The sequence below is a fragment of the Saimiri boliviensis genome, assembly GCF_048565385.1.
Source record: "Saimiri boliviensis isolate mSaiBol1 chromosome 19 unlocalized genomic scaffold, mSaiBol1.pri SUPER_19_unloc_1, whole genome shotgun sequence".
NCBI lineage: Eukaryota > Metazoa > Chordata > Mammalia > Primates > Cebidae > Saimiri > Saimiri boliviensis.
The window spans coordinates 1,875,389-1,892,017 of NW_027412502.1; the positions used below are offsets into that span (position 1 = coordinate 1,875,389).

Consider the following 16,629-nt stretch of genomic DNA (forward strand, 5'->3'; position numbering starts at 1 on the left):
GTAGAAGCACAATGCTTAGATGCAGATGTGTAAATATAGAAGGATACAATACTTAGATTTAACAGTTATGAATAAATGTAATTCTTATAACTGACTATAACAGTATTAGAAAAGTCATATATTGATAAAGCTTTCTTCAGAAAAAGAGACTTAAAAACTTTGAGGAATTGCTTCTTTCCAAATGTATGCATACCTAAGGTTCTTACAATGGTGTGGTTTATAGAATAGATATTAGAGTGTAAATCCAATTTTTAAAACGTAGTCAAGCGTATTAATCTTATATTTTATGCCTATGGCTATTTTGTAATTCAGAGAAAGGCTTTTCCAACTCCGAAATTCTTTAAAATCCTCTAGTGATTTATTTTTCATGGTATTTAAATCAATATTGAAACTTTCTTGAATTTACACTGGTTTGAAGTTTTGTCCAACTTTTTTTCAGTTACATATTAACCATGGGAATTCTTTCATTATACAAATAAACATGTTATGGTTTAAATTCAGAGGAAATTATGATATGTTATTCTATTGTATGCTAACTAAAGTGTTCTTTTGTTGACTTAGAGTTCTCTTAGCCATAAGAAAAAAAAAAGATCTCTTGCATGAAATTAGCATGTTGTGGGGGAAAATTGCCATGCTTAGACTGGAACTAGACACAATAAAACAGGAGAACCCACTAAGGGCAAAGAAATTTTTGGAGGACATTGAAAGTGTGAAAGGAAAAAATGCTAATATTCTAAAACCTATAAAATTGGATAAAGAAGAATGAACAAAGATGGTATTTTAAGGACAGTGAACAGCTTAGCATTTTGACAGCGAAGAATAAAATGGTCAGTTCTGAATTGGAGAATGTAAGACACAACTAGGAAACACTGGAAATGGAAATTCAATCATGTCATTTTAGACTGGCTACTGGTCTACATGAATGTGACCAAAGCCAGATAGCAGAAAAAGACTTCTTTTCAGAGAACAAAACCTGAACAGGTTTATTTACAGGAGACAATGAATTCTCATACATCTAAACTGAAAGAGAACAGCAAGATTCTTTCTGAACAACTGTAATGCTTATTGTAAAAATTAACAGCCTAAAATTTCAGCTCCATCACACAAGATAAACTGTGAGAGAAAAGACAGGGCAGGCTGTCATCTTTCCTGTTGGAGGAACTTAATTATTCCAGCTAAGGGCATTGGAGAGTACAAACCCACCAGGGGCAGAAGAGTTCCCACAGCACAGCACAGCTGCTTTACCAAATCATGGCCAGACTGCTTCTGAAAGCAGGCTCCTGATCCTGTTCCTTCTTACTGAACAGGACCTCCCACCTGGGGCTTACTGCTACCCTCACAGGTGTTCTCTGGTCAATGGAGATTTGAAACATTCCTTAGACAGAGCTCCCACAGAGAGGGGCGGGCCACCAACTTTGCTGTTTGGATGACTAGGTTCTGGCCTGAGGGCTTTGTAGAACCCAAGCTGACCAGGGGTGTAAGTGGTAGCTCAGCACAGCAGAGCCACCTGGCAAAAACATGGCCAGACCCTTGTTTAAGTCAATCCCCAACCACATTTCTAATCACTGGGTAAAGCCATTCAACAGGGTTTCTGGCTGCCTTCACTGCTGTTCTCTGGCTGACAGATGATTCAGGCCTCCCTGAGTCAGAGCTTCCAAGGGGAAGACCAGACTGTCATCTTTGCTGTTTAGGCGACTCAGCCATTTCAACCTTGGGACTTCAGAGTGTCTGAGGCAACCAGGGGCTGAAGTGAACCCCCAGCACAGCACAGCTGCTCTACAGAAACATGGCCAGACTTTTTTTAAAGCAAGTCTCTGTTCTTGTTCCTCCTGACTAGACAAGACTTCTGAACTTGTCTCCAGCCACCTCCCATAGTTGTGTCCAGATTGGCAACAGGATTGTACCTCAGTTGTACAGAGGTCCCAGAGGAAGAGGCAGGCTATTATCTCTGCCTTTTTGCAGGCTTCGCTAGTGATACCTTGAGGCACTGGAAGATATGAGGCAATTAGGGACTGGAGTGGACCCCCAGTATACCACAGCAGCCTTATAGGAAAGTGGCTGAACCGTTACATGGGTGCTGGTTTCCATATCTCCTCGATGAGCAGGTCCTCCCAGCTTGGATCTTTATCCAGGCCCCACTGAAGCCATCAAGCCAGTAGCAACTTGGCAATTCCTTGGACAGAGCTTCACAGATCGACTGAAATCCTCTCTGCCACTGCCTCTGCAGTGGATCTGCCCTTGTTACCTTCAGAATATCAAGAAAGCAAAAACCATAAGTGCCATATTGATAACTCTAACAAGCTGCAGTTGACCCAAGGAACAAGGCAGTCCATCTCTTGTGGATACCACATACCCCCCATGGCTTATCACCAGACAGGGAACCCTGGCTTGGGCCCACAGCACAGACCCTCCATCCTGGGCTAATTACACTAAGTGATGGCTAACTCACATCTCTCTGGGGTAGAGCCCCCAGGAGACAAGCAAAGTGATGGAGCAGGAAGCCAGCTGATGTGAAGCTCAGAGGGCAGGCACAGCTATCTCTCTAGGCTCTACTTGGTCTTATGAGACACTTTATCCTAGCACTTTAGGAGTGTGGAGGTCAGATCAGCCACATCTCATGTGAAGATTGCCCAGCAGAGATAAGGTGTGCGAGTTTCCCTCTTAATAAAAGGAGACTTGCTTAAAAAAGAAGTCTGGCCACGTTTTTGTAGAGCAGCTGTGCTGTGCTGGGGCCTCACTTTTCAGAGAGTTCTCTGAGACCTGATCTCTGCTGGGCATTCTAGCACATGAGATGAAGCTGGTCTGACCTCAGCACTCCTTAGTCTGCTTGCCTCTCCCAGGGCCCCAGCCTGGCCACACCTGCCTACAGGGCACTCTCAGCTGCCCACACCTTTGTTTCTGTGCCAGTGGACCATGCCTGAGCAGTGAAGAGATGCAGCAACGTGGACCCTTCAGGCATGCACCAACCTCTACATTGCCTTTCCATACTACAGCTCTTTATACACAAACTTCCTACATCGCTTTGCTGCTGTGTGTTTACATGAGTGGATTTTGCTGTACTTGCCCTACCAGCACATGGGACTGTAGCACACACTTCAACCCACCTGAACTCCCATTGAAGAGATAGCGATGGTAGGCACAGAACCAATAGAAGCAACTCTGCCAACAACTTGCCCTTGTGCTAATGTTGTGCACAAAAAAGAGACCCTAATATGCGTTGAGTGACTGCTGCTGCTTAGGGGGTCACAGAGAAGGCACCCAAACCTGCACAGGCCAGCACCCCAGCCTGCACCTCCAGTGCAACAGCACACACAGCAGGGGTCCCCTGGCTCCCACAAAGTGGTCTTGCCTCCACCACTTCCACCATTGGGTGAATGCCAACAGGGAGGCAGGCACTTCTGCATCTGCTAGCACTCTGCCACAGCTGCCACACTTTGCAGCCTTCAGTGCAGTAGAATCCAAACTTTGAGGAGCCAGAGAACAAAGTTGAAACCCAATATAAATTTCCCAGAGTTAAAGAACACAGTCTAGGAATTGGGAGATGAATATTGGCCCCCTAAAATCCTCCAAAACCAAAGCCAGCTGACTGCATCTGCCTTACACCACAATCAAACCAAAAAGATCATCAAATATCATAAAAGAAAAATATCCTGTGCAAAGGTCAGCAATCTCTAAGGTTGAAGGTGAATAAGATCATAGAGATGAGGAAGAATCAGTGCAAGAACACTGAAACTCAAAAAGTCAGCATGCCTTCTTTCCTCCAGATGATTACATCAACTGTTCAGCCTGTTCAAGTTTTCAGAACTGATCAGAGGCTGACATGTCTTTAATGATACAAGTAGAATTCAGAATGTGGGCAGAAACAAAGTTCACTGAATGAAAGAAGTATGTCATCATCCAATGCAAGGAAGCCAAAAGTCATTGTGAAACATCGCAGGAGCTAACAGGCAATAGAGCTGGTATAAAGAACCTTACCAGTGCTTGCTATGGCAGCACATATATTAAAATGGGAATGATACAGGCAAGATTAGCATGGCTCCTGCTTAAGGATGACATGCAAATTCATGAAGCATTTCATATTTTTAGGAAGAATCAATATTGTGAAAATGGCCATACTGCCCAAAGTAATTTATATATTCACTGCTGTCCCCATCAAGCTACCAATGAACTTATTCACAGAACTGGAAAAACCCACCTTAAACTTCATATGGAAGCAAAAGAGACTCTGCATAGCCAAGACAATGCTAAGCAAAAAGAACATAGCAAGAGGAATCATGCTACCTGATTTCAAACTATGCTACAAGGCTACAGTAATCAAAACAGCATGGTACTGGTAGCAAAACAGAGACATAGACCAATGGAACAGAACAGAGGTCCTGGTGGCAATGCCACACATCTACAACCATCTCATCTTTGACAAACCTGACAAACACAAGCAATGGGGAAAGGATTTCCTGTTAAATAATTGGCGTTGGGAAAACTGGCTACCAGTGTGAAGAAAGCAGAGACTGGACCTCTTCCTGACACCTTACAGTAGAATTACCTCCAGATGGATTAAAGACCTAGACATAAGACCTAATGCCATAAAAAATCTAGAGAAAAAACCCAGGCAAAGCCATTCAGGACATACGTATAGGCAAGTACTTCATGACTAAAACACCGAAAGTATTGGCAACAAAAACGAAAATAGACAAATGGGACCTTATTAAACTCCAGAGCTTCTGTACAGCAAAAGAAACAATCATTAGAGTGAACCGCCAACCAACAGGATGGGAAACAATTTTTGCAATCTACCCATCTGACCAATGGCTGATATCCAGAATCTACAAAGAAGTAAAACAGATTTGCAAGAAAAAAAGCAAGCAAACCCATTCAAATTAGGGAAATGATATGAACAGACACTTTTGAAAAGAAGATATATATGAGGCCAAGAAACATATGAAAAAATACTCATCATCACTGGTTATTAGAGAAATCAAAACCACATTGAGATATCACCTCATGCCAGTTAGAATGGTGACCATTAAAAAATCTGGAGACAACAGATACCAGAGAGCATGTGGAGGAATAGGAACACTTTTACACTGTTGCTAGGAGTGTAAACTAGTTGAACCATTGTGGAAGGCAGTGTAACACTTGCTCAAGGGCCTGGACATAGTAATTCCATTTGACCCAGCAATCCCATTACTGCGTATATACCCAAAGGATTATAAATCATTCTATTATAAAGACATATGCACACGTATGTTCACAGTGGCACTGTTTACAATGGCAAAGACCTGAAAACAACCCAAATGTCCAGCGACAATAGACTGGAAAAGGAAAATGTGACATACATACACCATGGAATACTATGCAGCCACAAAAAACGATGAGTTTGTGTCTTTTGTAGGGACATGGATGAAACTGGAAACCATCATCCTTAGCAAACTGACAGAAGAACAGAAAATCAAACACTGCATGTTCTCACTCATAGGCGGGTGATGAATAATGAGAATATATGGACACAGGGAGGGGAGCATCACACACTGGGGTCTTTTTGGGGGTGGCCAACAGGGGGACACCAAGGGGTGGGGAGGTCAGGGAAGGATTACATGAAGAGAAATGCCAGATGTAGGTGACGGGATGGAGGCAGGATACCACGTTGCCGTGAGTGTACCTATGCAACAATTCTGCATGATCTGCATATACCTATAACCTGAAGTACAATTTTTTAAAAAAGAATAAACTGATGTGATAGAGCTGAAAAGCACACTACATGAATTTTTATAATGCAGCCACATGGTAATTGTGTGTGATTGCATTATAAAAATTCTTGTAATGTGTGTGGGCACCCAAGGGTGCCCTGTAAGCAGGTGTAGCCAGGCTGGGGTCCTGGGAGAGGCAAGCAGACTAAGGAGTGCTGAGGTCAGACCAGCACCATCTCATGTGCAAGACCACCTAGTAGAATAGACCAAGCAAAGGTAAGAGTCTCAGAGCTTGAAAACTGGCTTTCTGAAAGAAAAGAGGCAAGAATGTGGGAAAAGAATGAAAAGAAATGAACAAAATATTTGAGAAATAAAGGATTATGTAAAAAGGCAAAATGTATGCCTTATTAATGTACCTGAAAGAGATGACAAAAATGGAACCAAATTGGAAAACCTATCTCAGAATATCATTCATGAGAATTTCCCAAACCTAGCATGACAGAACAACATTCAAATTCAGGAAATCTGGAGAACCTCAGATATGCCACGGGAAGAACACCCCTAAGACACATAATCATCAGGTTCTCCGAGCTCAAAATGAAATAAAAGTTGTCAAAGGCAGCTAGGGAGAAAGACAAGGTCACCTACAAAAGGAATCCCTTCAGACTAACAGTGGACTGCTCAGCTGAAACCCTACAAGCCAGAAGAGATATTCAACTTTTAAAGAAAAAAATTCAACCCAGAATTTCAAGGCCAGCAAAACTGTCATAAGTGAAGGAGAAATAAGATCATTTTCAGGCAAGCAAATGCTGAGGGAATTCATTATCCAATGATCTACCTTACAAGAGCTCCTAAAAGTAGAAATTAATATGGAAAGAAAAGATCATCACCAGCCACTACAAAAATGCACTGAATTACACAGATCAGTGATGCTAAAAAAACAACCACATACACAAGTCTGTGAAATTATCAATTAGGAGCGTGATGTCAGGATCTAATCCATATATATCAGTGCTAACCAATTGGGCTAAATGCTCCAACTGAAAGACATAGGGCAGCAAGATGAATAAAGAGCCAAGACTCATTTGAGTATGCTGTCTTTAAGAGACCAATCTCACATGAACTCCTACACATAGGCTCAAAATGAATGGAGAAAAATCCTTCAAGCAAATGGGAAACAGAAAAAAGCAGGTGTTGCAATCCTAGTTTCTGACAAAACAGGCTAAACGAATAAAGATAAAAAGAGAAGGACATGGGCCTGGCACGGTGGCTCAAGCCTGTAATCCCAGCACTTCAGGAGGCCAAGGCGGATGGATCTTGAGGTCAAGAAGTCAAGACAATCCTGGCCAACATAGTGAAACTCCGTCCCTACTAAAAATAACAAAACAAACAAACAAACAAAAAAATTAGCTGGGCGTGGAGGCATGCGCCTGTAGTCCCAGCTACCTGGGATGCTCAGGCCAGAGAATTGCTTAAACCCAGGAGGCAGAGGTTGTAGTGAGCTGAGATCTCGCAACTGCACTCCAGTCTGAGGCCTGGCAACAGAGAGAGACTCGGCCTCAAGAGAGAGAGAGAGAGAGAGAGAGAGAGAGAGAGAGAGAGAGAGAGAGAGAGAGAGATAACATTACAAATGTGGCCCTGACCTTTGATAAATGTTATTATTGCTTGATACCAACCTGGGCTATCCTTATTGTTCAAACCAATATGATAGATAATTTGCTGAGGTTTGGGAGCTTCTGCCCCCTGGAGAGTCCCAGATCTCCCAAAATTTGGTTCAGAGCTAAGGTTGATTTTGCTTTACAGCTCCTTTTGTGAAGTTTTTCTCATTTCCGGTGAGGAAGACAGGTTTTTCTGCTTCCATGATGGTGGAGAGCAGGCACTTCCTTTCTTGAGTCTCAGCTTGCTTCTGACAGGAAAGGTGAGTGTGATTTTTTTCCTACTTCTAAGATGGTAGAGAACAGTCATCAGCCTGAGCCTTATTTCCAGGTAAGTGGCTAAATTAGAGATTTGTCTTAAAATTTTTCCTTAATGACTAAAAGTGAAGATTACCAACCACTTGGTTTTAATTTCTCCTTAATATTACAACACTCAGTAATCATATTTATTGTGCATTTTTAATTTTGCTTAACTTTTTTTATTTATGTTTTAGATTTTGTTGTTATTTCACTTTTCTTTCATCAAGTATGACCATATCTTTCTGACTTGGTCAAATCCAAGGGAATATTCCAAATTTTGGGAAGCAAGTCATCTGAATTGGCTAAAACTTTGTAGCTGCCATGTATGTATTTTCTAGTGAGCAGAAATTCCTTTTTTTTTTTTTTTTTTTTTAGCCTAAGAGTTTCTGTCCACATTAGGCCATCTTTTGCCAGCCAAGGTTGCCAGCCAAGGCCAGACTGAAGGAGCAGTGGTGACCTTTCAATCCTAACATTCTGCCCTGTTCCCTACAGCAACCTGAGTTTGGTTCCTAAATCTAGTTCTTTCTGGTTTGATGTTTGTTACTTTGAAAATATCAGCAGTTTGTCCCAGCTATGATGTGGTAGTAAGAGATTCAAAAGGATTTTCTTTAAGAGCTTTATAATTAAAAGTAGATTTCTTATTCTTCTTATTATTATGCTTTAAATTCTGTGGTACATGTGCAGAACATGCATGTTTGTTACATAGGTATACACATACCGTGGGGGCTTCTTGCACCCATCAACCCATGATCTACCTTAGGTATTTCTCCTAATGCTATTTCTCCCTTAGGCCCAACCCCGACAGGCTCCGGAGTGTGATGTTCCCCTCCTGTGTCCATGTACTCTCATTGTTCAACTCCCACTTATGAGTGAGAATATGTGATGTTTGGTTTTCTGTTCTTGTGTCAGTTTGCTGAGAATGATGGTTTCTAGCTTCATCCATGTCCCTGAGAAGGACATGAACTCATTCTTTTTCATGGCTGTTGGTGTATATGTGTGACACTTTCTTTATCCAGTTTATTATTGATGGGCATTTGGGTTGGTTCCAAGTTTTTGCTCTTGTGAACAATGCTGCAGTGAAAATATGTGTGCATATGTCTTTGTTGTAGAATGATTTATAATCCTTTGAGCATATACCCAGTAGTGGGATTGCTGGGTCCAATGGCATTTCTATTTCTAGATCGTTGAGGAATCACCACACTGTCTTCCACAATGGTTGAACTAATTTACACTCCCACCAACAGTGGAAAAGATTTCCCATATCTCTACATCCTCTCCAGCATCTGTTGTTTTCTGACTTTTCCAATAATTGTTTTTCTGAAATGACAACTGATGATGAGCTTTTCATTATGTGTTTGTTGGCTTCATAAATGTCTTCTTTAGAGGAGTGTCTGTTTATATTCTTTACCTACCTTTTGATGGAGTTGTTTTTATTCTGGTAAACATAAGTTCTTTATAGATTCTGCATATTAGCCCTTTGTCAGATGGATTGATTGCAAACATTTTCTCCCATTCCGTGGGTTACCCATTCACTCTGATGATAGATCTGTTTTGTTTCATTTTAGTTTTCTGTGCAGAAGCTTTTTAGTTTAATTAGATCTCATTTGTCAATTTTGACATTTGTTGCCATTGCTTTTAGTGTTTTAGTCATAAAGTCTTTGCACATGCCTATGTTCTGTATGGTATTGCCTAGGGTTTTTTTCTAGGGTTTTTATAATTTTAGGTCTTCTGTTTTTTTTTTTTTTTTTTTTTTTTTTTTTTTTTTTTTTTTTTTTTTTTTAAAGTTTGTAATTTATGTCTTTATTACTTCTTCCTTTCTCCATTCAGTTGTGAATTTATGAAATATTTACTATACAAATACAACACAGTTGACTTTGGTTACTGTCCTCAGTCCTGGAAATTTTTTCTAATTGTTCCCTTTCCCCAAAGATCTAAGAATTTAATGCGAGAGTTCAAAGATAAACAATCACAAGAAGGCAAGATGAATATCATGAGAGAAGGATATACAGTGTATAATAGTAGCACAGTAGAGAGATACCTCTTTCTCAGTTAATGCAATCTCTTAAATGAGTAAAATAATTCTGTCTCCCTTCAGAGGAGATGGTGTAATAGCAGGATATTCAGGAAATCTGCCATGCTGGTCTTCTGTTTTAGGCTTTAATCCATCTTGTGTTAATTTTTGTGTAAGGTGTAATTAAGGGGTCCAGTTTCAGTTTTCTGCAAATGGCTAGCCAGTTTTCCCAACACCATTTATTAAATAGGGAATCTATTCCCCATTGGTTTATTTTCGATTTATTTATTTATTTATTTATTTATTTGGTCTTGTATGTCAAAGATCAGATGGTTGTAGATGTGTGGCATTATTTTTGAGGCCTCTATTCTGTTCCATTGGTCCATATATCTGTTTTGGTTCCAGTACCATGCTGTTTTGGTTACTGTAAGCTGATAATGTAGTTTGAAGTCTGGTAGTGTGATGTTTCCTGCGTTATTCTTTTTGCTTGGCTATGCAGGCTCTTTTTTCATCCCATATGAAATTAAAGGTAGTTTTAGCCAATTCTCTTAAGAAAGACAATGGTAGCTTGATGGGAATAACATTGAATCTGTAAATTAATTTGACTATGTGGCCATTTTTATAATATTGATTCTTTGTATCCATGAGCATGGATTTTAAAAATTTGTTTGTGACCTCTCTTATTTCTTTGAGCAATGGTTTCTAGTTCTCCTTTAAGAGGAACTTTAAGTATGGACCCAGGAAGGACAAGGCAGCTGTCTTGGTTCTCCATGAGTCCATGCTTAACTTTGAACTTATATCCATTTAAATATCAGTTGTTTCTCCAATTTAGGTTCATAGTAGTTGTTACTGATGGGTTGTCATAGGTAACTTGACTTAGATCATGGAGTTCATTCAAACTGTATATATAAACAATTTAGAATGACAGCTGATTAAGAATGACAGTCTGACAAAGTGTTTTCTTGGTATTGAATTAATTTTTCTTCTATTTGGGTAGGAGTTTTAAAAACAAATAAGTCTTTTCATTAAAATTCCAGGAAATCTTACACAGTCCTTAAGTATTTGGGATTATTTGAGAAATGATGTGATTCTAAAGTTTCCAGAAATCTGTATTCAAGAGCTCTTTTTCATTGACTTTCCATTATTTCAGGAACCTCCTAAAAGACACCATATTCTAGGACATTTTGTGCTTGTGAAGTTTTCAGAAACTGCGTTAGTATTAAGCAGTTAAGTGTGAAAACGTTGTTAAATACTTATAGTTACATGACTGAAAAGAAAATTTGTACATTTCTGTGGTCTACAGTTTATCATGGAAACAATATAATTGATAGCATATCTTTTGACCTATTGGAATTTTAGGAATTTCATACAATTTTCAAACATATATCAATATTGATTACAATATAATCTGAAAAAGGTAAAATATTTCTTATTTTGACAGTGCTCCTTATGTAAAAATATGTCAAGTAATTCCATATATTTCTCTTTTCGATTTTTCAGTGCCCTCTTTTGCATTCCAAATTAAGAAGTCAAAAAGACTTAATTTTGAAGATAAAATTGGATTTGGGGAAGTGTATCAAATATATTAATATTGATATAAATATACTAAAGGCCTAAAACATTTGATATAAAATGGAATGCCAGGTCACAGTAAGTCATTTATTTAACCAAAATGGTAACTCAAAAAATGTTTAAAGGCAAAAGCCTTTACTCATTGATAGAAGACTCAGTTTTTCAAGCAATGTGCATCTTTCCCTTCTTTTTCCTGTAATTTGTTTGAGGAGAGACAGAAATATTTTTTATTCTTTAATATTATGTTAAAATCATATTCAAGAAAGAAAGCCAAATTTCTCTCTTGCATTAGTGTACTATTAATGTCAACTCAAATTTTTAATAAAACCTTAAAGATGAATTCATCCAGTCTTCATCAGTTTGACTATAAGTTGAAATTCTTATAAGCTTTTGATAACCTTTTACAAATTTGTATTAAACAAAATTAGTGCTCTAAGAAAACCCTGTTGTGTTTTTATTCCAATGTTCAATTTATGGAAAAACTGAACAATACTCCTTTAAATTTAGCCAGTGTGTTCACACGGTGTTTCTTTTACAAGATGACTAGTTCACAAACCTTCCACAACTTGCTCAAACCTTTAGCTTCATTCTGTTTAAGTCAAAACAATTTTTAACCTTCTGAATGAAGCAAAAATTTACATTCTAATGCCTTATAATGTTTTACTGAAAGCACATTTCACTTTTTCCACAAAGCTTCCATGTAAAAGTTTTTCATTAGTTTCAATTACATGTTACTCTGTTAGCTCTTAGCAATTTTTTTTTTTTTTTTTTTTTTTTTTTTTTTTTTTTTTTTTTTTGTGAAACACCTGGCAGGTAAGTGATTTTAATTTTGTACTAGGTATGAAGCCTAGGACACCAGACACAAGTGCATGTAAAGTCTGACTTTTTAAAGCATAGCCAGGGAGCATGGCTAACTCCACATGTTCCCAGACCTTACCGAGAATCTAGTGACTCCAAAGCAGGTAAGTTGAACAAATTTTAAAAGTCAAAAAAAGCAGTTTATTACTTTAAAGCATTTTACAAACCTAATATCTGACCTGCCTAATTTAGAGCTAATGTCTTTATTTTACCAATAAACTTTAAAACTGTCTTTATTTCTCAAATATTACTAAAGTCATGTGAAGTAAAAGGTATTAGAGTTTTAATTTTTCTGAAAAAAATAATTTATTTAAACATTCATTATTTTAAAGCCAATTAGAGAGCTTTTTTATTTATAAACATCACCCACGACACATAAAAATACACAGAATAGATCCAGTAGTTGTAAGATTTTTCATTTGCCAGTTTTTGGTTTTCTTTTCTCTCTTATTTTTTTTTTTTCTTCACAATGAACTGATGATGTTCATATACATGGATTGTCATCAAATGTTTCAATTTAACAGGAGATTATAGAACACACTTTAACAGTATTCTAATTTGAAGAAAATATATATTTAGGCAAGGATTCATAGTATTTATCTTCTATGTCACTTTTAATTTTGCATTTGTGTACTGTAACATTTCTCTATATAATATTTTTAGTATGTTACTCATATTTGTAAAGATTACACATATCTCAGAGGTGAAGACTATAAATATTAAATGTATTCATTCTCCTATATTCTGAAGCACTTAAGTCAGAGGAACTAAATTATTCATTCTAATTTGATGACTCACTATCTTGTAACATATTATAATACTTAGAAGAGCTCAGTAAAACAAAGCTCTAGTTACCTTGAAATTCTTTGTTTTTAAAACTTCATTAGGAAATAAATTCCAGTTCAAATTTTATTAATTATGCCCCTTGTTCTTCCATGTCTTTCCAACATAGGATTAGAAAGACTTTCTTTATAAGATTAGACTCAGGGAATTAGTACCCAATGTTGAAATTGGCTCTCAGGAAAGCTTCCAGAGAGGAAGGCTCCTAGTTGGGGACAGATAATCCTCATTTTTATTATTGTACACCGTTGCTTCCCTGAAAGTAAAGGAGAATCCTTGGGGATCGTGATCTATTTCTCTTCACTTTTTCTGATTTCCCTTCCCATGGTCAGGAATTTTTTTTTTTTTTTTTTTTTTTTTTTTTTTTGTAATTAAGTTCTGAAGTGCATGTGCAGATCTTGCAGGATTGATGCATAGGTAAGCACATGTCATGGTGGTTTGCTGCCTGCATCCCCTCATCACCTACATGAGGCACTTCTCCCAATGTTCTTGTGCTGTGTTTTTCAGCTCCGTGAAGTCATTTATGTTCTTCTCTAAGCTGATTATTCTAGTTAGCATTTCATCTAACCTTTTTTCAAGGTTTTTAGCTTCTTTGCATTAGGTTAGAACATGTTCCTTTATCTCAGAGAAGTTTGTTATTACACATCTTCTGAAGCCTGCTTCTGTCAATTCATCAAATTCATTCTCCATCCAGTTTTGTTCCCTTGCTGGTTAGGAGTTGTGATCCCTTGGAGGAGGAGAGTCGTTCTGGTCTGTGGCGATTTCATTTTTTGTGTATTTTTTTCTTCCATACTTTGTGGACTTTTCTAAGTTTGGTCTTTGAAGTTGGTGACTTTTGGATGGGATCTCTGAGTGGATATTCTTTCTGTTGATGTTGAAGCTACGTCTTTCTCTCTCTTTCTGTTTTTTTTTTTTTTTTTTTTTTTTTTTTTTAGTTTTTCTTCTAACAGGCCTCTCTGCTATAGGACTACTTGAGGTCCACTGGAGACTATGTTTGCCTGGGAATCATCTGTGGTGCTGCAGAATAGCGAGGATTGCTGCCTGTTCCTTTCTCTGGTAGCTTCATCCCGGAAGGGTACCCACCAGATATCAGCCAGAGCTCTCCTCTATGAGGTATCCTTCTGGATATATTGGGGTCAGTGAGCCACTTGAGGAGTCAGTCTCTCCCTTATCTGAACTCAAGTGTGCTGGGAGCTTCATTGCTCCATTGAAAGCTGCTGGGCAGGGACGTTTAAGTCTGCTGTAGCATAAGTCACAGCTACCCCTTTCCCAGGTGCTCTGTCCCTGGAAGATAGGGTTTATTTATAAGTCTCTGATGTGCTGCTGCCTTTTTGTCAGAGGTGTCCTGCTCAGCAAGGAGGGAGTCTAGTCGCAATCTGCCTGTAGAGGCACTGCTGAGCTGCTGTGGGCTCAGTCCAGATGCTGTGTAAACTTTGCTTTTGTTTACACAGGTAAGGTTAGAACTGCCTTGGCATTGACGGATGCCCTTCCACTCACCGAGCTCCATCATCGCGGGTTGAGCTCAAACTGTTCTGCTGACTGTAAAACTGTCATGCCAGTGTGCTTCAGTTGGCTGGTCTTTGTTGTGGGACACCTGCCACTCAAGGTCACTTGGCTCCCTGCCTTCAGCTCCCCTTTTTTTTTCTGGGGAGCGGGAGGCTCTGTCTTGCAGGCGTTCCAGGTGCCAGCCAAAATGGCCACTGAGATTTGTGCTGAAAACTCATGTCACTGGCTGAAGTGGCCTCTTAGATTCATACTGGTCAGCCACAGCGCTTGTTGGCCCAGCTAAAATCTCCTGATGCGGGATATAAAGACCATGGGACAAGTGCAGTATCTGAACTGAAGTGCAGGAGTGGCTTTAGAAGTTCCCCAATGGCCTCTGTTGGGTAGGAAGGACATCCTCCAGCCAGTTGCACTTCCCAGGTGAGTCAGTGCTCCACCCTGCCTCACTTTGCCCCCCATAGGCTATGCTCACTGTTCAAGCAGTTCTATTGAGGTGAACCTGGTACTTCGATTGGAAATGCCGAGGTCACTTGCCTTCTGCATTGCGTTCACTGGGAACTGTGCTCCAGAGCAGTTCCTATTCTGCCATCTTGGCAGAAGTATGGAAGCTTCTAAAGAAGCTTTAAGTGCTAGTAAATATAGATTAAATGAATGAATGATAGATAAGCAAAAGAATTCGAGAAAGAAGGTAGAAGGGAAAAGGAAGCAGAGCCAGAAGAAAATGGAGGAGACCAGTGTGGGGGGGAGGAGAAGAGAGAGAACTAATGGCTGTAATAATTTTATTTAAAAAACATTATCTACAATAATTAGTATCACCCAATAGAAATGTGTTATTTAAGGGGAACACTCAACCCATCAACAATGAAAAGCAGCTAGGACACTGAAATTGATATTCCATATCATCAACTAAGTCAAATATATTTTATTAATAATATTTGATTAATTGATAAGAGAAGTAGCTTTTCTGTTTAGATTTTGAGAGATAATAAAAACAAATGCCAGTATTTGCTATCCTTTCAAGCCATGTCCTCATATGTTTTAATTTTAGTGGGATAAGGGAAAAATGACTGTGGATAGTGACATTCCTCATTACTGTGACAACAGTCTCTCAAAGTTCTCACAACACAATAATATAGTTTTAAAGACTCATTTATCAAATACTTTCACCCGATATTGAGAAAATATTTAAGGAGAATGAAACCAACTGGTGATTCTATTCTCATCATTTTTTAAGAATTTTTTTTAAATTTTACTTTAAGTGCATAGTGTATCTGGCATTTCTCCTCATGTTATCCTTCCGCACCCTCCACTCCCTCCCCACCCTCCACTGTCCCTCTCCTAACCCCCACAACTGCCCCCAGTGTGTGATGCTTTTCTCCCTGAGTTCACGTGTTCTCATTGTTCCACACCCACCTATGAGTGAGAACATGTGGTGTTTGGCTTTCTGTTCTTGTGTCAGTTTCCTGAGAATGATGGTTTCCAGATTCATCTAAGTTGCTATGAAGGACATGAACTCATCGTTTTTTATGGCTGCTTACTATTCCATGGTGTATATGTACCATATTTTCTTTGTCCAGTGCATCATTGATGGGGATTTGGGTTGGTTCCAGGTCTTTGCTATTGTAAACAGAACTGCAATGAACATATGTGTGCATGTGTCTTTATAGTAGAACAATTTATAGTTCTTTAGGTATATACCCAATAATGGGATTGCTGGGTAAAATGGAATTTCTATTTCTAGATCCTTGAGAAATCGCCAGACTGCCTTCAACATTGGTTGAACTCCCCCAACTGTGTAAGAGTGTTCCTATTTGTCCACATTCTCTCCAGCGTCTGTTGTCTCTAGATTTTTTTGATGATCGCCATTCTAACTGGCATGAGATGATATCTCAATGTGGTTTTAGTTTGCATTTCTGAAATGACCACTGATGATGAGCATTTTTTCATATGTTTGTTGGCCTCATATATGTCTTCTTTTGAGAAGTGTCTATTCATATTCTTTTCCCACTTTTACATGCGGTTGTTTGTTTTTTTCTTGTTTATCTATTTTAGTTCCTTGTAGATTCTGGATATTAGCCCTTTGTCAGATGGGTAGATCGCAAACATTTTTTCCCATTCTCTTGGTTGCTGATTTGCTCTAATGGTGATCTCTTTTGCTGTACAGAAGCTGTGGAGGTTAATTAGATCACATTTGTCTATCTTG

The 16,629-nt window shown here is 38.8% G+C and overlaps 1 protein-coding gene, 1 long non-coding RNA gene and 1 other non-coding gene across 4 annotated transcripts in view; all 3 read left to right on the forward strand.

Annotated features, from left to right (window-relative positions):
• Positions 1-16,629, forward strand: part of LOC141583197 (uncharacterized) — a 776,849-nt gene that overhangs the window by 117,579 nt on the left and 642,641 nt on the right. The gene's annotated exons all lie outside the window — the stretch shown is intronic.
• LOC141583203 (uncharacterized) overlaps positions 1-16,629 on the forward strand; it is a 92,318-nt gene that overhangs the window by 26,357 nt on the left and 49,332 nt on the right. The gene's annotated exons all lie outside the window — the stretch shown is intronic.
• LOC141583228 (U6 spliceosomal RNA) lies at positions 3,978-4,084 on the forward strand. The gene has a single exon (XR_012515921.1). It is a non-coding gene; the product is annotated as a U6 spliceosomal RNA (small nuclear RNA).